Genomic DNA, 26,905 nt, shown 5'->3' with positions numbered 1-26,905 from the left:
AAGATGGAAAAATATTTAACGTGGTACAAAATCTAACTGTGAAATAAAAGCTCTAGGTAAAGCCATAAGCAAGAATAATCAGCTACAAAAATACCTCTCGAGTTGAATAAAATAGTTAAAGTTTTAGCTGAACTATCAATTTTGAATACAATTACAGCCCAGTAGTTAGCAGATCAGTCAGAAGCAGATATTTTAGTGTTCTACTTTTCAAATTGCAATGTGGAACTTTCAACAATAAAGGGCAGTTTGAAGAAGCGAACAGTCATAAAATGGGAAATGTGATACATCTAGCATGAGCAAGGGGGAAGGGAAGTGTGTGGAGCATTAAACGGGACTGATGTCGCTGTGAAATTCCAAGAATAGAAATGCCTCTGATCCGAAAGTCCCAAGAGAGTGTGTAATAAGGGACGGCTGGATGAGTTAAGTTTAAAAAAAAAAATAGAGGAAGTACTCTGAAAGAAATATTAAGGAGGAAAATACAGACAACGTCTGCTAAAATTAAAATCAGTGTTGTTAAATGGCAATTATCAATAGCAAATTGCTATGACAACTGCAACTTCAGAATTATTTACATTACCACGTAAAAGTGATTGAATACTCAAGAAAAGTTCATAAAGGGATTATTTACTTAATTTTGGTAAACTTCCTGTCTAAATGATACTCCCTATGTTCCAAGCCAAAAAAGACAAAGCTGGGCTCAAAACATCTCCCACCACAAACAGAAAAAAAAATCTCAGGCATTGAGGAGAGCTGAAGACCCTGAGGCAGACACTATCTCTAACTTCCAAGGTTCTAAGCAAACCTACCCCTTGCTCCTAAAGTAGACACCATCTCTATATTCTGCAAATATCCTTAAAAAGATAGCCCAGAACAAAGGCTGTCAGTGCCTCCTTTGCAAGACATTCAGAAGCGCAAGTGATAATTACAGTGACACAGACTTCTCTTCAATAGCAATGGGTGTCAGAAGACAATGGAATAACATCATTGGAGTGATGAAAAAAAATACCCTAGAATTTTACCCTCCCAAGAGTAAAGGCAAAATAAAAATATAATCAGTATGTTGAATTATCCAAATTTTGAGAGATAACCACAAAACAACTGAAACTTATTAACATCCACTTTCATCTCATTTTTCCTTTGAAACTGCTAGTGCACAAGTTCTTATTCTGCTCCTAGATAAAAACTCAACCCATAAATTTTCTTAGATTAAATAGTTAAAAAGACCTAAATCATTAAAATATTTTAAAAGACCTAAAAGATTACATTTTAAATGTCCGTTCCCATGTAAGCCTCAAATGCAAACCTTGATTACAAACTGAGGCTCCTCTACTTCCCCCAGGTGAGGATATTGCAGGTAAAAAACTTGCATTTGGGAGAGAAGCTGCTGTAGCCTCGTCTGTCTTCCACAGCTTGTGCTTCTGCTCCTCCTCGCTAAATACAGCTTCTGAGCCTCCAGGTCAAGCAGGAAGGAAGCAGGGGCAAGGAGAGCAGGAAAGCTCTTACAGACTAGTCTGGGAGGTGAGCTGGAATCAGTGGTCTTGTGGATCAGCAAGTGTTTACATCTGACTCTTTATCTCATGGTGTATTAAGAACTGAATGCTTGTGTCTCCCAAAATTCATAATGTGGTGGTATTAGGAGGTGGGGCCTCTGGGAGGTGATTTTCCCATGAGGATAGAGCACTTATGAATGGGATTAGTGTCCTTATAAGAAGAGACACAGAGCTTTCTCTCCCTCTCCCTCTCTGCCACATGAGGATACAATAAGAAGGTATCGATCAGGTTGATGGAAGTAAGACTCATAAACCCCAGTAAAAGGACAAGGAAATCCCAGGAAAACTGGTGGCAAAATAGCAAGATCCGCAGACACACTGGAAAGCTCCCAATGAGATGGCTATATCCCTGCACATTCACCTTACAGTCAGCAAGCTCCATCGGTGCACACAGAGTCCTGACCAACTTTTTAGTGCTCCATCCTTAAAAATTAGCCACCAGCTAAGGATATCTAGATATATGAAGAAAGCCTCCTTATTACTCAGCTATTGTTACAAACATCCTGCATGATGAATAACCACAAAATCTCAAGAATGCCAATTAGGCAAGAAAAAGAAATAAAAGGCATCCAAACCAGAAAGGAAGAAGTAAAATTGCCTCTGTTTGCAGATGATGTGATTTTATATGGAGATAATCCTAAAGATTCTACCATAAAACTGCTAGAATTAAATAAACAAATTCAGTAAAACTGCAGGATACAAAATCAACATACAGAAACCAGTTGCCTTTCTATACACTAACAACAAATATCTGAAAAAGAATAAACACAACACTCTCATTTACAATAGCATCAAAAAATTATTAAGAATAAACTTAACCAAGGAGATGAAGATCTGTACACTGAAAACTATGAGATTTTGATGAAAGAAATTAAAGAAGACACAAACAAATGGAAAGATATCCCATGTTCATGGATTGGAAGAATTAATATTGCTAAAACATCCATACTACCCAAAGAAATCCACAGATCATGCAATCTCTATCAAAATTCCAATGGCATTTTTCACAAAAATAGGAAAAAAAAAATCCTAAAATTTGTATGAAACCAGAAAAGGCACTCAATAGCCAAAGCAATCTTGGGAAAGAAGAACAAAGCCAGAGGTATCACATTTCCTGATTTCAAACTTTATTACAAAACTATAGTAATCAAAACAGTATAGTATAGACATAAACATATACACGTAGACCAATGGAACAGCATCAAGAGCCCAGAAATAAACCCACATGTATACAGTGTCAACCAATATTTGACAAGGAAGCCAAGAATACTTGATGGGGAAATAATAGTCTCTTTAATAAACAGTGTTGGGAAAACAGGATAACCCCAGGCAGAAGAATGAAACCAGAGCCCTACTGACACCTCCCACAAAAACTAACTCAAAATGTATTAAAGATTTAAACAGAAGAACTGAAACTATAAAACTCCTAGAAGAATGCATAGGGAAAAAAAACTCCTTGACATTGGTCTTGACAATGATTTTTGGATATGACACCAAAAGCACAAGCAACAAAAGCAAAAATAATTTGGTGGGACTACATCAAACTAAAAAGCTTCTGCACAGCAAAAGAAAAAATCAGCCAAATGAAAAGAAAACCTATGGAATGGGAAAAAATGTTTACAAACCTTTGATATGATAAGGAGTTAACATAAAGAACTCAGACAAATCAATATTTAAAAAACCCAAACAACCCAATTGAAAAATGGGCAGAGGATTTGAATAGATATTTTTCCAAAGAAAATACACAAATGCCCAACAGGTACATGAAAAGATGCTCAACATCACTAATCATCAGGGAAACACAAGTCAAAACCGTGAGATATCACCTCTCATCTGCTAGAATGGTTATCATCAAAAAGACAAGAGATAAATGTTGGCAAGGGTATGGAGGAAATGGAACACTTGTGTACTGCTGGTGGGAATGTAAATTGGTATAGCCATTATGCAAAACAGTATGGAGGTTCCTCAAAAATTTTAAAATAGAACTACGAAATGATCCAGCAATCCCACTTCTGGGTTTATAGCCAAAAGAAATGAAAATGAAATCAGTATCTTGAAGAGACATCTGCAACTCCATGTTCACTGCAGCATTATTCACAATAGCCAAGATATGGAAGTGTCCATCTACAGATGAATGGATGAAGAAGATGTGATATATCTATCTATCTATATGGTTAGCAGAGGTTTGAAAGTGTTTTGCTTGCTCTATTAGTCAATATAATATTTTTATAACATATTACAGAATATTATTCAGCCATAAAAAAGAAGGAAATCCTGCCATTTGCAACAATATGGATGGACAGATGGACTTTGAGGGCATTATGCTAAGTGAAATAAGTCAGACAGAGAAAGACAAATACTGTATGATCTCACTTATATGTAGAATCTAAAAAAACTAAACTCATAGAAACAGAGTAGAATGGTGGTTGCCAGGGGCTGAGGGTGGGGGAAACAGGGAGATGTTGGTCAAAGGATACAAACTTCCTTTCAGTTATAAGGTGAATATTCAGTTATAAGATGAATAAGTTTTGGAGATCTAATGTACATCATGGTGACTATAGTCAACTACAGTTGATATTATGTGCTTGATAGTTGATAAGAGAACAAATCTTAAATGTTCTCACAACAACAACAAAATGGTAATTAAATGTAGTTATGGACGTATTAACTAACTTTACCGTGGTAATCATTTTGCAACATATAAGTGTGTCAAATCATCACATTATACACCTTAAACTTACACAATGTTATATGTCAATTATAGCTCAATAAGACTGAGGAAAAAAACCCCACAACTGTTCAGTAGCTTACCAAAACAAACATCTGAGAGGTCTGACCTTGTGGAAAGTTGGAATAAAAGTGCAAAAAGAAGCACTGCTTGAGAGTGTGGAAAGATAAAGCTAGAGGGATAAAGAAAGACAAAAATGGGAGAAGAAAGGGAGAAGGGACGGAGCAAAATGGCGGGGTGAGCTGACCCGGGACTCTCTCCTCTCCAAACTACAACAAAGGACGGAAAAACGGAATTTCAGATAATTAATCTAATGCCAACACGTCAGAGACCTACAGTACCAAGAAGAGGGAGGACAGAGACCTTGCTGCCAGCCTCAGAGGAGCTGGAATGGGGTAGGAGAGAACTTCGCTCCCTCCCCTATAGTCTGGGATCAATATGCGGGTCCAGGGAGGAGTGGGGGAGGGTCTGCATGACCAGGGCATCATCCAGGACTCCCACTGCTGGTACAGTGGAAACCCGCTGACGGGGGAAAGCTTCCATACGTGGGGACCCCATAAACCCAGGGCGCTGGGAGACCAGAGAACAGAACTGATCCAAATCCAGATTGGCGCGTGAGAAAAGAAGCCCCTCCCTCCCGGCAAAGTGCACTGGGTGCCGCCATCTTGCCCGAAGGCGGAGAGCTCAGAACACGTGGCTCTCGACCCCCATCTAGTGGCGACAGGCTGTAACTGCAACCGAATTCTACCACCATGAGAAAAAACTGCTTCTCTACCATCCAGCAATTTATAAAAGCTCAGACCAGAAGGAAAACAATAAAAACATGGAATTAAGTCCTGAGGACTTGGAATTAGGTAAACTAAGTGATAATGAGTTCAGAGCAGCTATAATCAAAAAACTCAATGAGGTAGAGAGAAAGATAGAGAAACAAGCCAATGAGTTCTGGAGTTACTTCACAAAAGAGATTGAAATTATAAAGAAGAATCAAACAGAATTACTAGAGATGAAAAACACAATGGACCAGATAAAACAGAATACGGATTCCCTGAATGCCTGTGTAGACACCATAGAAGAGCAAATTAATGTAATCGAAGACAGACAGGCTGAATGGCTCCAGACAGAGAAAGAAAGAGAACTAAGAATTTAAAAAAATGAGGAAAATCTCTGAGAGATAGTGGATTCAATGAGGAGAAAGAACTTAAGGATCATAGGAATTCCCGAGAACGTGGAAAAGGAAAATGGAGCAGAAAGTGTGCTTAATGAAATTATAGAAAAGAATTTCCCAAATATAGGGATTGATGGAGAAATGTGTGTAGAGGAAGCTTTCAGATCTCCTAGATTTGTCAATGTAAAAAGACCTACTGCAATGCACATAGTAGTACAAATGGCAAAAATGAAAGACAAAGAAAGAATACTCAGGGCAGCAAGACAGAAGAGAATAACCTACAAAGGAGCTCCTATCAGACTTTCAGCGGATTCCTCCACAGAAACCTTACAAGTTAGGAGAGAATGGAGTGACATATTCAAAGCTTTAAAAGATAAAAATCTTCAGCCAAGAATACTCTATCCAGCAAGAATATCCTTCAGATATGAGGGAGAAATTAAATCTTTTCCAGACAAACAAAAGTTAAGGGAATTTGTAACTAAAAGTCCTCCACTACAAGAAATCCTCAAGAAGGCTCTCATACCTAAAAAAAGAAAAAAGGGAGAAACGGGTCACAAACCACGGAGTAGGGAGACCGATGGATAGAACCAGAACAGGATAGCAAATATTCAACTATAGCATTAGGGTAAAGGGAAGGAAACTACCAAAGCAAGGACGATCTTATCACTCTAACTACAAATTCATAACACGAGTTGGAATAAGAAATGAAAATAATTATTTAGGAGGGGAAGAGCAAAGGGTCTAAATCAGTCTAGGCCAAGTAAGTAAGAGACCACCAGAGAATAGACTATATTATACACGAGATTCTAAATACAAACTTCAGGGTAGACACTAAACTAAACAACAGAACAGAGCCACAAAACATAAATAAGGAAAAATCTAAGAAACCCAGCATAAGAAATTGCAGTATTAAATGGGTAGGCTAAAGGAAAAGAAACACAGGAAAACAAGCTAATGAGCGAAAGATTGACAGCATTAAGTCCACATGCATCAATAATCACTCTCAATGTAAACGGATTGAACTCTCCAATAAAAAGACACAGAGTGGCAAAATGGATTAAAGAACAAGATCCAACAATTTGTTGCCTCCAGGAAACACACCTCAGCCCCAAGGACAAACACAGACTCAGGGTGAAGGGGTGGAGGACAATACTTCAAGCTAATAGCAAGCAAAAAAAGTCAGGTGTTGCAATTCTTATATCAGACAAAGTGGATTTCAAAATAAGACAGGTAAAGAGAGACACAGAGGGACAATATATAATGATCAAAGGGACACTTCATCAAGAAGAAATAACGCTTATAAATATCTATGCACCCAACACAGGAGCACCAAGATTCATAAAGCAACTATTAACAGTCCTAAAGGAAGATGTTAAAAACAACACAATAATAGTAGGGGACCTCAACACCCCACGCACATCAATGGACAGATCATCCAGACAGAAAATCAACAAGGAAATAGTGGAGCTAAACAAAAAACTAAAACAATTGGACTTAATAGACATATATAGATCACTTCATCCTAAAACAGCAGAATGCACATTCTTCTCAAGTGCACATGGAACATTCTCAAGGATAGACCATATGTTGAGAAACAAGGCAAGCCTCTACAAATTTAAAAAAATTGAAATAATAACAAGCATCTTCTCCGATCATAATGCTATAAGGCTAGAAATTAATTACAAGAAAAAAGCTGAGAAAGGCAAAAAGATGTGGAGACTAAACAATACACTACTAAACAAGCAATGGATCATTGAAGAAATTAAAGAAGAAATCAAAAAATACCTGGAGACAAATGAAAATGATAACATGCCATACCAACTCATATGGGATACAGCAAAAGCTGTATTAAGAGGAAAATTCATCACAATACAGGCACATCTTAACAAACAAGAAAAATCCCAAATAAGCAATCTTAAACTACACCTAACTGAACTAGAGAAAAAAGAACAAATAAAGCCCAAAGTCAGCAGAAGGAGAGAAATAATAAAAACCAGAGCAGAAATAAATACTATTGAAACAAAAAAGGCAGTAGAAAGGATCAATGAAACAAAGAGCTGGTTCTTTGAGAAGATAATAAAATTGACAAACCCCTAGCCAGACTTACAAAGAAAAAAAGGTAGAAAGCTCAAATAAACAAAATCAGCAATGAAAGAGGAGAAATAACAACAGACTCTGCAGAAATACAACGGATTATAAGAGAATACTATGAAAAACTATATGCCAACAGAGTGGATAACCTAGAGGAAATGGATAAATTCTTGGACTCCTACAATCTCCTAAAGCTCACTCAAGAAGAGGCAGACAATTTGAACAGACCAATCACAAGGAAAGAGATTGAAACAGCAATCAAAAACATCCCAAAGAATAAAACCCCAGGACCAGATGGCTTCCCTGGGGAATTCTACCAAACTTTCAAAGAGGATTTAATACCCATCCTTTTCAAGCTATTACAAAAAATTAGGGAAGATGGAACACTTCCTAACACATTCTATGAAGCCAACATCACGCTGATACCAAAACCTGACAAGGACACCACGAAAAAAGAGAACTACAGGCCAATATCACTGATGAACATAGATGCAAAAATTCTAAACAAAATTTTGGCAACCAGAATTCAGCAATTCATCAAAAGGATCATACATCATGGTCAGGTGGGATTCATACCAGGGACACAGGGATGGTTCAACATCTGCAAATCAATCAACGTGATACACCTCATCAACAAACTGAGGAATAAAAACCACATGATCATCTCAATAGATGCAGAGAAAGCATTTGACAAGATCCAACAGCCATTTATGATAAAAAAACTCTGAACAAAATGGGCATAGAAGGGAACTACCTCAACATAATAAAGGCCATATATGACAAACCCACAGCCAACATCATACTCAGTGGGCAAAAACTGAGCGCCATCCCCCTGAAAACAGGAACGAGACAAGGATACCCTCTATCACCACTCTTATTTAACATAGTACTGGAGGTCCTGGGCAGAGCAATCAGGCAAGAAAAAGGAATAAAAGGAATCTAAATAGGGAGGGAAGAAGTGAAACTCTCGCTGTTTGCAGACGACATGATCTTATATATAGGAAACCCCAAAGAATCCATTGGAAAACTCTTAGAAGTAATCAACAACTACAGCAAAGTTGCAGGGTACAAAATCAATTTGCATAAGTCAGTAGCATTTCTATATTCTAATAACGAACTAAGAAAAAGAACTCAAGAACACAATACCATTCACAATCGCAACTAAAAGAATAAAATACCTCAGGGTAAATTTAACTAAGGAAGTGAAGGACCTATATAATGAAAACTACAAGGCCTTTCTGAGAGAATTGGATGACGACATAAGGAGATGGAAAGACATTCCATGTACATGGATTGGAAGAATAAACATAATTAAAATGTCCATTCTACCTAAAGCAATCTACAGATTTAATGCTATCCCAATCAGAATCCCAATGACATTCTTTACAGAATTAGAACAAAGTATCCTAAAATTCATATGGGGCAACAAAAGACCCCGAATTGCTAAAGCAATCCTGAGAAAAAAGAACAAAACGGGAGGCATCACAATCCCTGACTTCAAAACATACTACAAAGCTACAGTAATCAAAACAGCATGGTACTGGTACAAAAACAGGTGCACAGATCAATGGAACAGAATTGAAAGCCCAGAAATAAAACCACACATCTATGGACAGCTTATCTTCCACAAAGGAGCTGAGGGCATACAATGGAGAAAAGATTGTCTTTTCAACAAATGGTGCTGGGAAAACTGGAAAGCCACATGTAAAAGAATGAAAATTGACCATTCTTTTTCACCATTCACCAAAATAAACTCAAAATGGATCAAAGACCTAAAGGTGAGACCTGAAACCATAAAGCTGCTAGAAGAAAATGTAGGCAGTACACTCTTTGACATCAGTATTAAAAGGATCTTTTCGGACACCATGTCTTCTCAGAGAAGGGAAACAATAGAAAGAATAAACAAATGGGACTTTATCAGACTAAAGAGCTTCTTCAAGGCAAATGAAAACAGGACTGAAACAAAAAACAACCCACTAACTATTTTTTCCAACTGGGAAAAAATATTTGCAAGTCATATATCTGACAAAGGCTTAATATCCGTAATATATAAAGAACTCTCACAACTCAACAACAAAAAATCATACAACCCGATCAAAAAATGGGCTAGAGACATGAACAGACATTTCTCCAAAGAAGATATATGGATGGCCAATAGGCACATGAAAAGATGCTCATCATTGCTGATCATCAGGGAAATGCAAATCAAAACTACACTAAGATATCACCTTACACCCATTAGAATGACAAAAATATCTAAAACTAATAGTAACAAATGTTGGAGAGGTTGTGGAGAAAAAGGAACCCTCATATACTGCTGGTGGGAATGCAAACTGGTGCGGCCACTATGGAAAACAGTATGGAGATTCCTCAAAAAATTAAAAATAGAACTACCATACGATCCAGCCATTCCACTACTGGGTATCTATCCAAAGAGCTTGAAGTCAGCAATCCCAAAAGTCCTATGTACCCCAATGTTCATTGCAGCATTATTTACAATAGCCAAGACATGGAAGCAACCTAAGTGCCCATCAACAGATGAATGGATAAAGAAGATGTGGTATATGCATGCAATGGAATACTACTCAGCTGCAAAACAGAACAAAATCATTCCATTTGCAATAATATGGATGGACCTTGAGGGAATTATGTTAAGTGAAATAAGCCAGCGAGAGAAGGATAATCTGTGTATGACTCCACTCTTATGAGGAATTTAAAAATGTGGACTAAGAGAACAGTTTAGTGGATACCAGGGGAAAGGTGGGGTGGGGGTTGGGCACAAAGGGTGAAGTAGTGCACCTACAACACAAATGACAAACCTTAATGTACAACTGAAATTTCACAAGATTGTAACCTATCATTAACTCAATAAAAAGAAAAAACGGGAGAAGAAAAAGACAATTGCCAGTAGAAGGAACCAAAAAATGCACAGGAAAGGAAATATAATCACTAAAATATGACTTGGCTCATCTGTAAACAAGATTGATGGAGCTAAGCTAATGAAAACAGTGAACATATAAACCTCTCCATCCCAGAAAGTGGGGAAGTGAGAATTAAACACACAGACACACACACACACACACACACACACACACACAGAATGTATGTTCAGTATTTTAAGGGAAGATGTGAGGAAGGGAAATACGTACATGTGAGGATTATGTAATGGTGAAATACAGCTAAATCCTGACTTTTCATAATATAAATTCAACAGCAATAAAACTTTAATCTGAAACTTAAAGTCAATAAATAGCAGAATAAGCATTATATTTAGAATTATGGAGGGAAATAGATGAGAAAACAACAACAACAAGTGGAAGGTGAGTGCTGATGGGGATGAGGAAGGATAGCGAAGGGCTGCAGTCTTCACTGTAGACTGTGATGGTTAGTTTTCTGCGTCAACTTGACTGGGCTAAGGATGCAGATAGCAGGTAAAATATTGTTTCTGATGTGTCTGTGAGGGTGTCTCGAGAAGAGATTAGATTTGAATCAGTAGACTGAGTAGAGAAGATGGCCCTCACCAATGTAGACGGGCATCACCCAATCCGTTGAGATCCTGAAAAGAACAAAAAGATGGAGGAAGGGTGAATTCACTCCCTGTTTGAGCTGGGACATCCATCCTCTCCTGCCCTTAGACAATGGCACTCCTTGTTCTTGGGCTTTCGGTCTTACACTGTCAGGTCCACCCACCACAATCTCAGGCCTTCAAACTCAGACCTAATTACACCATTGGCTTTCCTGGGTCTCCAGCTTGAGAGCCAGAGGGTGGGACTTCTCAGCCTCCACAACTGTGTGAGCCAATTCCTATAATAAATCTCCTCATATATATATCTCTATATTTCCTATTGGTTCTAATTCTCTGAAGAACCCTGACTAATACAACAGGCAAAACACTTTCAAGTCTCTGCTGATCTCACGTTTTCTACACCCCACTGGTCAAAACAAGTCACATGGCCAACCCCAGCATCAGAGTGACAGGAGATTAAAAAGTTACAGAGGGCAGGGCCTTTCATGGGCCCCTTCATGTGATCAATACACTCCACTGCCCTGTTTCACGGGGTTGTTGCAAGAACTGAAGGAACCAATACAACGACAAGATTGAAACAGTAGATATTCAAGAAGAACTGAGGAATCTATAATGGGCATCTAAGCTGAAATATCCAAGGGACACAGACAGCCTGCTCTGGCCTCTTCTATTTCCTTTGTTCAACTGAAAAGTGGCTTTGAACTACTGTAATTTCTGCAATACTTTTTATCACAGAGAACTTTGCACACTCTTCTTGTGATTTTTGTAACTGTTCTGAGCTGGAGTGCTTCAGATTTAAGCCTAGATTATGACAAACACTGGAAGAACCATACATGGATCTAAGCGAGGGGTTTTTAAACTTTGCTCTATAGGACCCTAGAGGTAGGAGGGAAGGTGGGGAGGAGGAGGGGATGCAGCAGTGGAGGCATCTCTGCTTCAACAAGCACAGGTTTATTTTATGTTTTATCTCCTGGACCTCAGCAAATGATTCACTATGAACCAAGTTCAAAACCCACTCATCTAAGTGATGCCTTTGGTGCCAGCTGTCAGGAGATACAGGACCCATCCGGGGACTTACCAATGTTAATAGACAGGGGCTGTATATTACAAGATACCAAGAGCCCCAAGGAGACAGGCTCACAGAATTTCAGAAGATAAGCAACTGTGAATTTGGAGCAAAGGTCCTAGTTACAAGCTTGGTTCTCCCATTTCTCTCAATAACAGCTCTGCTGCTTTAATTATGTGTTGTGGATGGTTAGAGCAAGCAAGAGAGCAGAAAGGTTAGAGAGGTGCCTGTAGAAAGATGGAGGGTGGCAACCTATGTAAAACCTTATCCAGATTTGCTGCTTGCACCTGGACTTTGGCTATTTCGTCACCCACCCTAAAGATGCAGGCATGTAACTGAAGGTCAATAAAGCATTCTATCCCAAGTTTCTACCCATATCCCTTGCCACATTATTTCAAGCAGGAAAAACTACATAATTTGAAAGACCCAGTGCGAAATGAAAATGCAATTTTGAAAATCCTTTTTCAAAAACTATGAAGAATTTTAAGACAGCCACAGCAGAGCATTAAACCAAGCACAGAGCCCTTCTAAGTACTCAGCCCCGTTTGACTGCCCATGTGGCACGCCCCTGATTTCCCTGATTTCCAGACCACAGGAGGACCACTGCTAGTGAAGGGGAGAGTAAGGGACTGCTGAGAAAGCGCTCCCTCCCTTTCATAGACACATGGCCAATCCTATAACTTTGGTTTTCTTATCAAATAATTGCACAAAAACAGCAAGTGAATGGGAAGAATAAGCATTTCTAAAAGAAGCCACCTTTTCTCCTCCTGTATTCCAGAAAAAATAATCAAATATCTGTTTCATGTGCCCTGCAGAGAACATGAAGGGCAAAGAGGAACAAACAGTGTCCCCAGTTTTTAGTGTTAAAGCTTATCTCTGGTGAAAGCCTTTGTCTCCTTCGAAAGACCTGCCAGGCATCTGTGAGAAGCTGCGAATGGTATTTTGGGAGGCAGGCGGTGTTTTCCCCAAAGAAGTTCCTAAAATCTTTCCATGTAGGCAGTTATCTGCTCAGATTAGAATGTATGCCAACAATTCAGAATTCCTTTTCTGTAGATCCCAACGTCCAAGTACATTTTTAACTATAATTGAACAATTTATACATAAACATGAATCTTTACCCTTTGCTCATGACCAATAGCAGAGAAAAACTGTTACTGACCCTGAGTCACAGGGTCGCAACTTTAGAGCGGTGAGAACTCCGTTCTGGAGTCAAGACTCCTCAAGCCCAGCTCCGCATCCTTGATCCCTGTGACTTTATGTGAGTTAGCCAACGTCAGTGAGTCTGTTTCCTAATCTATATAAAGGGGTGCGGGTTAAATGAGCTGATACATGCAAAACCCACCTACAACCGGGCACATTGTAAACTCCTCCACAAATGCTAAGTCTCATCGTTGAGCCATGGATCCCACAAGGACACCTGGTCTGATGGGAAGTCCTCAGGGGTTGACCCAGGAGCAGACTCAGAACACCAGATCTCTAGGCCCCCAGGATGCTCCGTCCTGCCTCCAGGGATGCTGCTGAGAGTCCTGGTTTGAAACTTGCCTTTAGTCTGTTGGCAGCTCCTGCACCTCAGCTGCCCACCCGGCCCTGAGGGAGGGGCCCTGAGCTCGGCTCAACCTGGGGCTGCAATAGCGGCCTCCCTCAGTCTCCCTGCTCTGTCATCTGCCCCCTGCAGCCCACTATCAGACCAAACTTCCCAAAACAGTGACCACAGATCTCTGCTCAAAACCCCGTTCCTTCTCACCGTGGCCTGATAGTGCGGGGTTTCCCTATGGTATGACTCCCCCTACCGAGCCGATCTTATTCCCTCCTCTGCTCCATATCATGAGCCTATCCTTGGCAGGCTAGCCTTACTCCCTGTCGTGAATATGCCAAGCTCACTTCTGCCTCCAGCATTGCCCCAACCTGAAAAGTCTTTCCCAGTGCTCTGCCTGTCCAACCTCACCTGGGGCTGCCAGAACCTGTAGGTGGGATGTCTGGAATTTATAACTTCTGGAGAGCATTAGAAAGAATACAGGGGCTGGCCCTGTGGCAGAGTGGTTGAGTTCCCACACTCCACTTCAGCAGCCCAAGGTTTTTCCAGTCGGATCCCAGGCGCTGACATGGTACCGCTCATCAGGCCATGCTGAGGCAGCATCCCACATGCCACAACTAGAAGGACCCACAGGGGCTGGCCCCGTGGCCGAGTGGTTAAGTTCACGCGCTCCACTGCAGGCGGCCCAGTGTTTCGTTGGTTCGAATCCTGGGCGCGGACATGGCACTGCACATCGAACCACGCTGAGGCGGCGTCCCGCATGCCACAACTAGAAGAACCCACAACGAAGAATATACAACTATGTACCGGGGGGCTTTGGGGAGAAAAAGGAAAAATAAAATCTTTTTAAAAAAAAGAAAGAATACAATTTAATCTAGAACCCTCTCCTTGCCTTTAATTCATGTGGAGGAGAATATTAAGTTGGATACCTACCACACTCGTTATACCAAAATAAATTACAAATGGGTCAAAGACTTAAATTTTCAAAAATCCATAAATATTGTTGAGGAAAATGGGCTAATTCCCTTGTGTTCTCAAAGTAGGGAAGGCCGTTTTATGCATGACCCAAAATTCAAAAGCTATAAATAAACTTTTTAAATCTGAGTAAAGAACATTAAAATTTCCTGCATGGCAAAAAAAAAGACCACTACTGGTACATGTTTGCAGCACCATGACAAAAGTCTCCCATAAATCAGGAAGAAAAAGTACAGCAATATAATATAAAATGATCAAAGAATATGAACAAACAGGTCACAAGGAAAAAAAGGCTTTTCAAACTATGAAAAATGCTCAATCTCATCATTTAAAAATACAAATTAGAACTACAATAGAATATTATTTTCTATTATCAGCTGAGCAAAGATAAAATTTTTGTATAATCCATTGTGTTGGCAAGAGTGTAAGGAAAGAGGCATTCTTATAAATATTCTCTTACACTTGTCTGGAAATGTAAATTTGTACAACCTCTCTGAGCAACAATCAGGCAGCAGCAATTAAAATTTAAGGTTCACATACCCATGGACCCAGCACTTCTCTACACATTGCTTGCACTGGATTGTCTGTTATCAACTCTTCATCACCACCACGCCCTCCTAAAGTCTCCACATCACCAAGGAAGTGATGGTGATGGGCAGGTCAGGATGGGCAGGCAGAGGAAGGGAAAGACTTTTCAGGTTGGGGCAATGCTGGAGGCAGAGGTGAGCTTGGCATATTCACAGCAGGGGGTAAGACTAACCTGCCAAGGAGAGGCTGATGATGGAGAGTAGAGGAAGAAATAAGATCAGTTCAGTAGGAGGGTGTCATACCTATGGAAGCCCCTCAACTTTCCCGGGGTCGTTCTGAGTTATTCTTCCAATGAAAAGCCCTTACAGATAGGAGACAGGAGAGGAGCCACCATGATTTTCCATACACAAGTGGAGCCAGATGCATTGGATGATGAGAGACTGATTCTCCTGGCAAGCTCTTGAGAGCTACCCACATTGCACTGCGCACGGAGGTCCTTGGTGAAAACTTCTAGAGACTCCTGGGAACTACAGCAGTTTCCCGGTAAGCTCATAAGAACCTCCCACTCAGTGCTTCTGGCTGAGATCGCTATTTGCATTTTCCCTGGCCTTGGCTGCCCCAGATCTGTCAAGGATGTGTAAGCCCTCACTCCCTTTATTAAAACATTTAATACCAGAACTACATTGGCTGGCTTCTGTTTTCCTGACTGACCCCTGTCTGACACACTTATCTTTGGGGAATTTATCCTACAAGTGTATGCACACATGTATGAAATCATGTATTCACACAAAAAAAAATCATTGTTTCTAATAGCAAAACATTATAAACAACCTAAAAGTATATCAATGATGGAAGATTAAAAATATCATGATACATCCATATGATAGAATGCCATTTCCCAATAAAAAAGCACAGTCCTTCATGTATCCATATGGACTGATCTTCAAGTTGAAAAAAAATTCAAATTAGGGCCAGCCCTGATGGCCTAGAGGTTAAAGTTCGGCGTGCTCCCCTTCAGCGGCCTGGGTTTGGTTTCTGGGTGCAGAGTCACTCCACTCATCTGTTGGTGGCCATGCTGTGGCGGCAGCTCACAAAGAAGAACTAGAAGGACTCACAACTAAAATATACAGCTATGTACTGGGGCTTTGGGGAGAAGAAAAAAAACGAGAGACGAGGATTGGCAACAGATGTTGGCTCAGAGCAAATCTTTTCCAGCAGAAAAAAAAAAGGTAAAAAGAAACAGATGAAATTTTTTAAAAGTTCAAGTTAGCTTATTTTGTATGATATCACCAGGCATACACACAGGAAACCAGTGACCGTGGGTAGGTTTGAGGAAAAATTAGGGAATCAGGAGTGGGAGTTATAGCTACGTTATCCCATCTACCCTTTTTACTCTTGAATATTCTGTCATATGCATATATTTCAAAATAAACTACTGATTACTTAATAATATTTCATAATCATTATGAAATACCCATGAGGCATCAACAAATAGGATGCCATGTTTCTTCTCTTTTCCTCTCTTCTTATCTGTTTTTTTTTTCTTCCTGAAATTCAAAACAAATTGGAGACAGAGAAGCTGACCTTCTGGGTAGAGTACTTTGGAATAATGTCTATTCTCCTTTTTGGAGATTAATTTTCTACATCCATTTACACTGTCTAACACTCTCTCCTTAAACTGCAAAGATGAGGTGGAAACTGGATTGAGATTAAATGCTTCCTTGGCTTATTCAAATGTAGGATTACTTACATTTCAGATCTATGCTCTTTATCTTCCTGAGCTGAAGTGCCTACTGTCTTTTGGTTAATAAATTCTAGTGATCGATTTGACTGTTCTTATATCTTCTCTCTAATTAAAAAAGAATAAACAAAAAGGGAGTACCTTGACTGCTTAGGGATAAAATCCACATTCTTTAAGTTTTGCCATCATTCTGATCCTTGTCTAGAAACTGAAGTCTGCATGGATGCCCTCCATTGAATGATGACTATTTGAATTCCAGTAACAGTACTGAAACTTGGGTTCAACATCATGAGCCCCAAAAACTCCACCTTCAAGTCACTATTCACAACCCTAGACCTGTGATAAATATCTAAAGTGATTCATCAGACAAATATAGCTGATGCTTTAACTCACCCATGAAACCTTTTCTATCTAATCCAGCAAAAAATCCTTTCTTCCTTCTTTAGACCCATGTAATATTATATATAACTTAAATAATTATTTTAGTGTCCTATCAGTTTAAAAGTTGGCCATTCACCAATTATTCAAATATACTTGGGTGCCTGGAGGTTTTTTTAATATTATTACTGCTATCATTAATTTCTGGACAGTGATAATGAGAAATTTCCTGGCTTTTTCTGACATTTCCACATTAGGAGCAATGGTTATGTTTTATTCTGCTTCACACATAATATCTCCTGTCTTCTCAGTTCCGTGTGTCTGCAATCCCACCTCCCTTTTTTCACTTAAGCAGTTTAGAGCTAGGTTTCTTCTCTCTCTAAAGGCAAAGGTCCCAACATCTCTAACAGTTTATATAGTATACACAGTGTATGCAGCCATGCACACCTCTCCTTTGAGCCTTTCTACTAACTCAGATCCTAAGCAAATAATCCCTCCCAATGCTGATTAATCCTCCAGCCTCATGTCAGCGCTCTTTCCTTCATAGCCACTCTGCCCTCAGGCCCTCAAGCTCTGCCTCAGGCGCCCTCCCTGCTTATCCGAGAGAAACTGGAAGAGACAGAAATCACGTCCAAGAAGCTTAAGGAAAAAGACATATTACAAGGTGTTACGGGGTGATGTATACAGAATTTGAAATATGATGTACATCCAAAAAAAATAAAAATTAAAAAATAAGAATAAAATAAAATAAAAATATACATATATAAAATAAAAAATAAAATAAATAAAATAGAAGTCTAATGATTAAAAAAAAAAAACAAGGTGTGTTATGGGTTGAATTATGTCCCCTTAAAAGATGTATTCAAGTGCTAACCCCAGCACCTGTGAATGTGACCTTATTCACAAATAGCGTCATTGCAGATGTGATCAAGTTAAGACGATGTCATTCTGCTGGGCCTTAATCCAATATGACTGGTGTCCTTATAAAAAGAGGAGAAGAGACACAGAGACAGACACAAGCAGGGATAAGACAATGTGAGGAGACACAGGGAGAATGCCATGTAACGATGGAGGCAGAGACTGGAGTTATGCATATCCAAATCAAGGAATGCCAAGAAGTGCCAACTCTCACCAGAAGCAAGGAGAGAGGCGTGGAAGAGATTCCCTCTCAGAGCCCTCAGGAGGAACCAACACCTCAGGTGGACCAGCAAACACCTTGATCCTGGCCTTCTGGCCTCCAGAAATTTGAGAGAATATCTGCTGTTTAAAGCCCAGTTTGTGGCACTTTGTCATGGCAGCCACAGAAAATGAATACACAAGGATGCTGGATTGTCTTACTCAAGGACAGGACCAAATGAAGCCAGGCCCTCGAACAGTGCCAGGCCTCTTTCTTTGTCTCGGTCCATTCCACTCTACACACCTGCTTTATTCTTCCCTCTCTCACCACAGCCTTTCCAGAGGGGCAAGGCCACTCTGTCAACAACTCCAAGCTTCGTCTCTTACAACTTCTTCCACTAGAAGGAGACTGGCTCAACAGCCCAGGCCCTAGGTCAAAAAGCCTAGGGAAAGGCCCCATTTGGGTCAAGAGCCCCTTGGGCAATCACTTGTGGGCAAGAGAGGAAGGGCCACACAGCACAAATGACTATGTAAGCAAATGTGGCAGAAGAGAGGGACAATACTTTGATTTAGACTAAAATTCCACCTGCTCCTTCGTAAGTAATCCTCCCAAGAATTCCCTCTTCAAGATTCCAACCAATCTCTCTCTCTCTCTCTCTCTCTCTCTCTCACACACACACACACACAGACATGTGCACACACACCCTTGAGGTTCTGTGTTTTCTGAAGTGTTGTTAGAGAACAAACCTCCAACCATACAACAGACAGCGATGCATTCTAGTCTGTAGAGTGTTTTAAGCTAGACTTAACTCCCTATTAGAAAAACATACCAGACTACACTCTTAGAGTTTTATCAATGACTTATTGGAATTGTATGTGGCAAAAGTTCCTTGTAAATCTCATTATTCAAAGAGGTCTACAACAGGTGTTCCTCAGCACAATACCCTGATTTCATAAATGTGTGCAATGTGTGGGCTGCCATTCCTTGTTCCTGGTTTGTGGTTCACGTTTCAGCTAAACATGATCTGAAGATTCATTGATGACTCTGCCTCCTTCTGTCAACTCTCCATGCCCATTTGTTGCAGCACAAAGTGAATGGAATTGACATTGTGGGTTTGAGGCCCAGGCTTGCTCTGATCAATGATTACATATCACCCTTGCCTTACTAGAGGCAGCTGAGTGGAGAAGAGTGAACGGTTTAAAGAGAATCCATTACCACTACTGACAAATTAACTCAGAACATGTTCTTCTGACAGTGATTCAATAGCATCACCTTTGAATACAAAGGACAGCTCAGCGATAGATGGGCAACCTCTGATATCAGCTCTACTAATCTAATGAAGGACAAACTATAAGATATTGAACTAATCATAATTATGCAATCAAATTCTATGGGAATTTTAGAAATTTTTTCTACCCTTATTATTGATTAGATCAGTCGAGATAGACTAGTTAATGCCACAATAATAAACAGTCCCAAAAATCTCAATAGCTGTAAACATTATTTCTCACCCATGTTCATGACTATTGCAGATTGGCTAGGACTCTGCTCCATGTCATCTGCATTCAGGGACACAGGCTGACAGGAACTCTACCATCTGGAACATCACAGACGCTGTGGCAGAGGGAAGCGGAGATGGCAAATTGTGCATCAGCTCTTAAGGGATTCTGCCTAGATGAAACACCTGTCACTTCTGCTCACATTCCATTGGCCAAGTGAGCCACATGACCATGCCTATCTTCAAAGGGTCATGGAAGTAGAAGCCCAATAGCTGAGGAGTCCTAATGATAACTGCAATCTACCTCTCTAGTCTCCAAATAGCTCAGTTTTCTTCCCTTCAACAAAATTCACTTATTCCCTCCCCAAGAGAGACGACTCAAAGTCCGACCCAGTCATAGACCAAGTACCTCTGGGCGATGCAGGGAAGTGTCTTCATCAGGAGGTGTATTATTCTGCCTGGGCTCCCATAACAAAATACCACACACTGGGTGGCTTGAACAACAGAAGTTTATTTTGCACAGTTTTGGTGGCTAGAAGTCCAAGATCAAGGTATCAGCAGGATTGGTTTCTCCTGAGGTCTATCCTATTGGATTAAGGCCCCACCCTTACGACCTCACTTAATCTTAATCACCTCGTTAAAGGCCCTGTCTCCAAGTATAGTCTCATTAGGAGTTAAGGCTTCAACATTTGGGGGGGGGGGGGGGTACACAATTCAGTCCATAGCAGGAGGTGATACTCAATGACTAAATTGGGCCTGGATGTGGCTCTTCTTGTTCTGGAGACTTATGAAATAAAAAGAAAGTTATCTCCCCCACAGACACCTAATTTACAAAGATGAAACATGGTACAGACAATTCCAACAAATATTCCTGTTTGGAAAGAGGGAAAATAGGAGATATCCAGCAGACACTGGTCTTTAGCAAATCTGAAATCCCCTGGACAAATACCATGAGGTCTACCCTGGGTATAGTGGATATTAGTCCCTAAATACGCTCTCTCTGAGAAGCCTCATCATCCATAATCCTCCGTGGCCCTGGCTTCCTTTCATGATGTGCTCTTCGACACTTCTAAAGTAGGCATCAGGGAATATACTCTGCTTGAGGGCTACACAGCTTTCTAAGCCCACTCTCTGACCTAAATGTCTGGGGCCCAAGGGTCATCTTAAGTCCTTAATAGTTACAGACTCCTTTAGTTCAACCTGGTGATTCTGCTGGAAGTACACCTGTTGCAACAACATAGCCTTTTATCTATTTAATTCCAGAAAACTCCATCTGCCAACAGTCACACCCACAGTTGCCTTCAAGACATATCTTATTTGGATCTTTGCTCTGATACGTCTTAGTGTATCAAAGCTTTTAACAATGGTGTCATAGCCAAGGAAATATAATCAATTGAATGGTTTTTAACAGTAGGTAAAGAGGTCATGCCCTTTGCTGCAAGACTCAGATCTAACATTCTTTTTATTACCAAAAGGCTCTCTCAATTTTATCTTCTGCTGTTTGGAACTAAAATCAGTCAGCCTTTCCAACATTACAAAGCCTCAAATTTCCCATTAACTCCTGATTAGAATCCAGCTAATTCTTTCCTGACCTTGTCTCTTGTAATACCTTGTCAAACGCAGCCAACAGAAACCAACACAGATTACTAATATTCTGTTTTCCTGTCTCTGTTTCTAGAGCTACAAATTCATTAGGCATATAATCTGCCTTCCAAGTTACCGTGGGCAACAGTTCAACCAAATTTTTTGCCACAGCATAACATGGATTGTCATCTTTTTAGACTTTATAACAGTTTCTTCACTTCGTACAACTTGTTGTTCAAGCCAACGACAAATTATAACTTTCTTGCTGTTCATACCCCACTCCTGGTATCAATGTCTGTATCAGTAAGAATAAGCTAAATTATGCTACAGTAAGAAACAACCCCACAATTTCCATGGCTAGAAAAAATAAATAATTGTTTTTCTCTCATGTTATACGTCCATTAGGCATCAGCTGGTGGGGGCAAGGAGTAGGCTCTCCTCCATGTCATCTTCACTAAGGGATATGGTCTGACAAACATTCCACCATCTGGAACTATTATGACAGGAAGAAATGAATGTAGCAATCGGTGCACTAGATCTTAAAGACTTCTCTCTACATTTTATTAACCAAGTCAAGTCACATGGCCATGCCTAACTTCAAGAAGTTGGGGAAGTCCTATCTTACCATGTGTGTGGAAAGCAGAGCACCAAAATAATAGTGACCAGTCCTCATGATTATCACACTCATTTTTTTTAGAACGACATACTAAGAATAAGCTCCAGTAAACTTTCCAAAAGACTACACCCAAAAAGAAGACACCAGTCTTCATCTGTTTCTATACGCGTGAGAACTCCTTAGCCCATTTCCCAGATTGACCTTCAAAATGCAAGTTCCACTGGATTTCAAGAGATGCTGTGTGAAAAAAGAATTGTGTGTTCCAACAAAGTTGAAAAGAGATGGACAAAAAGTTAAACAGGTGTCTTCACTGCAGCACTTCTCAGGAGCATCTCATGGAACCAGTGTACCTTAAAATATACTTCTGGGGAAAATGGCTTCCACTTCTAAAAATATAATTCAGTTAGTGATTTTATTCCATACTGTGTCTAATTTTTGTTTCTCAGGTGAGTTCACTCTAAGCTTGGCTATTTCAGAGGATGTGAACTAGCGAGTCCAAAGAATGACCTGTACCTAGAGAGAGGTATTTCTGTGTTATAGAGCCAACTCTAGCATGCTAGTTTCATATTGTACACTTCTGCCACTTAGGGAGGCATCTGCTAGCTAGTATGAAAAGACTTGATGTTTCATATAGATAATTCTCCTATCACAGATTCTCTCTGCTCTCTGCTTCTGACCATTAATCAAGCAAAGGTATGGGGTTAGTCTTCTTCTCTTCTACACAATACTGAGGTTGCCCTTTGAGGAATTCTTTTCCCATAAAGACTATCTTGTCATTCATATTAATACAATTTTACTCATTTAACAATAAAAGAAAGCTACACCTAGATTCCATAACCTCCATGGGCCTGATCCAAACTTACCTGTGCAATCTCATGGATTCCAACCTATTCCACATATCTTACTCAACTACTACTGGAGACTTCTTTCCTTTTGGCCACAGCTTAATTTCCACACCCTGGTTTTCTCTCTGGAATACGAGGAGGCTATGTAGCTGTTTATATCTAGTTACCATTGTGTTTATGACTTTAGAAATGCAAGACTGATTTATCTCCCGATACTAAACTGCATTATGAACACTTTAATGTTTGATACACTCTCAGAAATGAGTTTTGTCTCTTCCTGTTGTCTTGCCTTATTTACTTCGAGAAGAACATTGGGAGCCTACTCAAGAAGGATAATGCTCCGTGGTTATGTCTTCTCTGGGAGTTGCAAACAAGACTCCATCAGCCTGCCAAGCATATGCACGGGTATTCCAATGTGAAACAGAAGCTTCACTGATCAGTGAACAGAACAAGCCACAGCTGCTAGTTGACTTCTGGCTCAAATCAGAAGTTGTGACTTATGCCATCTCCAAGGGCTGGTTAAAGCTCTGATTCACGCATGAACTACCCAGTCCATATGGGGTAGGCAAGACACCTTGAGCTGGAACTTTCTATGAGAATTTTATACAGCTCAGGAAAACTGTGATTCTGATACCAATCCATTGCCATTTTCTGATGATTACTTGCATAGCATCATTTAAAGTCACGTACTTTTAATCTCTGAAGATACAACTGACTTGTTCATAGGCAAAATTTGTGGAGAGCTGCTAAAACTCATCCTCCCAACCAAAGTGCCATCTCCATCTCTTTAAATGAAGGCCTTCATCTCTGGAAGTCCCCCTCCTGGCTTTAATATGCTCTCAGGAATAATCCATTAAGCCTATGCTTCTCAAACTTCCCCAGTGAGTTACCCCTTACAGAAGACAACGCAAGTGCCCAGAAGAGAATGCAGGAGGTATTTCTGAAGAGTTGTGAAAGTCCTTTGAAGAAGTTTCTGTTTTATCTTTTAAATGGAAATAAATTTTGCATTCTACTCCATGGATATTTATGATTATTTTAATATAGTAAATATTGATTAAAGTACTTGTATCATTCGGAGTCTGGTTAGGAAACACAAACCACACCCATTATTTTAATGGAGAATTGAACATAAAAAATTGATAACCAAGCGTTGGTGACCTAAAGAATGCAAATGGGTGACACTGAGATTCACAGAGATGGTAATGCAGAAGGCAACTAACACACCAGGACTGGGGAGCAAAGGGAAGAGGATGGGATCTTCAAACTGTAGAAGCAGAGAGGAGGAGCCCCACAGGGGACAGAGGTCTCTGAGAAGACATGAGCGGCCAGTGTGGATGTGTCTAAAGAGACCAATGAGACTGGTTCTAGGCATGTGGGAAAAACTGCCAACTGAAAACAACCATTGCTGCTGGAACATCTGATCCTGCAAGGTAAGGAACTGTCACTAGGTGGTCAGTAACAGGAAACAAACAAGAAGTAGGTCCCTTCTTCCTCCTCCAGCCCAGCAGCTACCCTCTAGCATCTCCTCTTGGCAGAGCATAAAAGAGAACAGCTGGTAAAGCAGAAGTATGTTTGCAGTCTCAGCCCAACATCACAACACTGAACACAGAAGGGGGGCTGAGCGACAATAGCTTAATCAGCACAGTACTTCATTTTTTTCCAATAACAGTTCTAGTTGAATTGATCCTCCAAGAAGATGCATCATGCTGATTCATCCGATGGCTTTATATACCTCTGCAAAACATTTTACAGACGACAACACACCAGCACTGGCTACTACCAGCCTAGTATGAATTAACTTATCAGGCATTTAGCAAGGTCCAAGGACACCAGAGTTGCCATTCTAGTCCAGCCACTTTTTTATGACCCGGGGCATGACACTTTCTCAGTTATCTCTCATCTAACACGAGGAGTTGGATTAAATTTTCTTAAAGTTCATTCCAATGTTATAATTAGTGGAGATTATTAAGGGAGAACTCACCTTTTATAAGCATGGTTTTTATGGAGTGAGAAGTTCAAAACAATGACATTTCTAAGACTCTATTGGACATCCAAGTATCTGAAGGTTACTGGGAGGAGTAAAGCCCTGAAGAAAGGGAGTGAGGTAGAAGGAAGCAAAACAGGAATGGAAGGGTGCTGAAGAGGAATCTGTGTAAGGGATGCTAAGGTGCGAGCAGGCATGTGGAGCAGGAGACAGCACCTGGCATTTCTGTGATTCTGACTACTTGAATTTTGTTCAATGGCTCGTCGTATGCTTTCTGGTGGTTGTGAAATGTAAGCTCTGTGTGCTCTATAATCCTAGTGTGGAAACAAGATAGAATGGGCCCAAGTCCATTCAGGGGAAAGCCAGCCTTTCTTCTATAGTAAGGAATTAGAGTCCAGGGTTGAACACTTAATCCTCTCTTCCCTTCAGGACTGTAAAAATGGAGGGTGGGAGACCTGTACATATTGCCACCTGCCACAAAGCATTTCTTGACATCAATCTCCCCTCATATAGATGAAATACTTTGTGCTTCCTGGCAGAATGGTGTTATTCCAATGCAAGGTCCATGTAACTCACTGCCTTGCAGAGGAAAGGATAGCTTCTAACTGGAACACAGGAAAAATAGGTGAGTAGCAAAGGACAATGTTTGTGGCCAGACTTTGTGTGTGTAATGTTGATGTCAAGATGCTTACAATTCCCCCTATAACTCTCTCATGAATCTGATTACAAATCACCCGGTAATTAAATATCCTCTTCAAGATATCATGGCTGATTTAATGAGGGCCAAAACCCATCATAACAGATTGTTAATCTGTGCTGGTGAGGGGTTTTTTTTCCCTTTGTTTCATTTTCAGAGATTTTTATTATGCTAAGATATTTGGTAATATTCTTTATTAGGCTGATAAGTTTTGAATTGCTTTTCATTTTATTATCACATTAGTTCCTTCTTAATGGTTTTACTAGAAATCAGAAGTCTCCGGAGTTTTAATAACCTCTCTTTTTTCAGTACTTATAGTCATGGAATTAATTATATAAAATCATAATCTTTCACTGAATGTGTCACCAGGCCAGAAGAAGAAAATTCAATAGGAAGAATTAGACCTTGAAGAGTGATTGACGACTTATCTTGCTACAGATTTTTCACTTTGAGACTTTCATTTGCTTTGCAATAGCATCATTTCCTTTCTTTCCACCACTAAGAATATCCTTCCAACTGAGGAATTCTTTGGAATTCTCTGAACTGGGGCTTATCAAAATTAAACTTTTTAGGGATTAGTTGACTTTTTAAAAGTATGTGAAAGGACATGTTTTTATTCACCTAAGAATACTCTCTTTATAGCTGGTTTTGTTTAAAGGAGAGACAACAGTAAGGTGAGCTATAAGAAATTATCAAATTAGAAATTAGCAAGTTTTCTTCAGATCTCATATTCATGTTCATCTGCCTTGATCCATGGTGATAGCAATTCTCTTTTTTTTTCTTTTTAAAGATTAGCAACTGAGCTAACATCTGTTGCCAATCTATTTTTCTTCTTCTTCTCCCCAAAGCTCCCCAGTACCAATTGTGTATTCTAGTTGCAGGTCCTCCTAGTTGTGCCATGTGGGACACCACCTCAGCATGGCCTGTTGAGTGGTGCTATGTCTGTGCCCAGGATCCGAACCAGCAAAACCCTGGGCCACCAAAGTGGAGTGCGCAAACTCAACCACTCGGTCACAGGGCCGGCCCCAGCAATTCTCTTAAAAGTAAATGTTTATTAATTAAAGTCCTGAGGTCAAATCACCTTTGTTAAATCATAATTAATAATATAAATTAATATTAAACAAACAAAATGTTGGATATAACAGGTTCATAAAGAACAGAAATTTTAAGTAATCTTTGCCTTAGATTTTGGCAAACAGAGAGACTATCAAGTGGAAATCAGCGGCCAGGTTTTCTAAAAGTAATAAATAATTAAATGCCCAATAACAAGATTAAGAGTTGG

This window comes from Equus quagga, chromosome 9 (assembly GCF_021613505.1).
Source record: "Equus quagga isolate Etosha38 chromosome 9, UCLA_HA_Equagga_1.0, whole genome shotgun sequence".
Lineage (NCBI taxonomy): Eukaryota > Metazoa > Chordata > Mammalia > Perissodactyla > Equidae > Equus > Equus quagga.
This window is presented reverse-complemented; position numbering follows the sequence as displayed.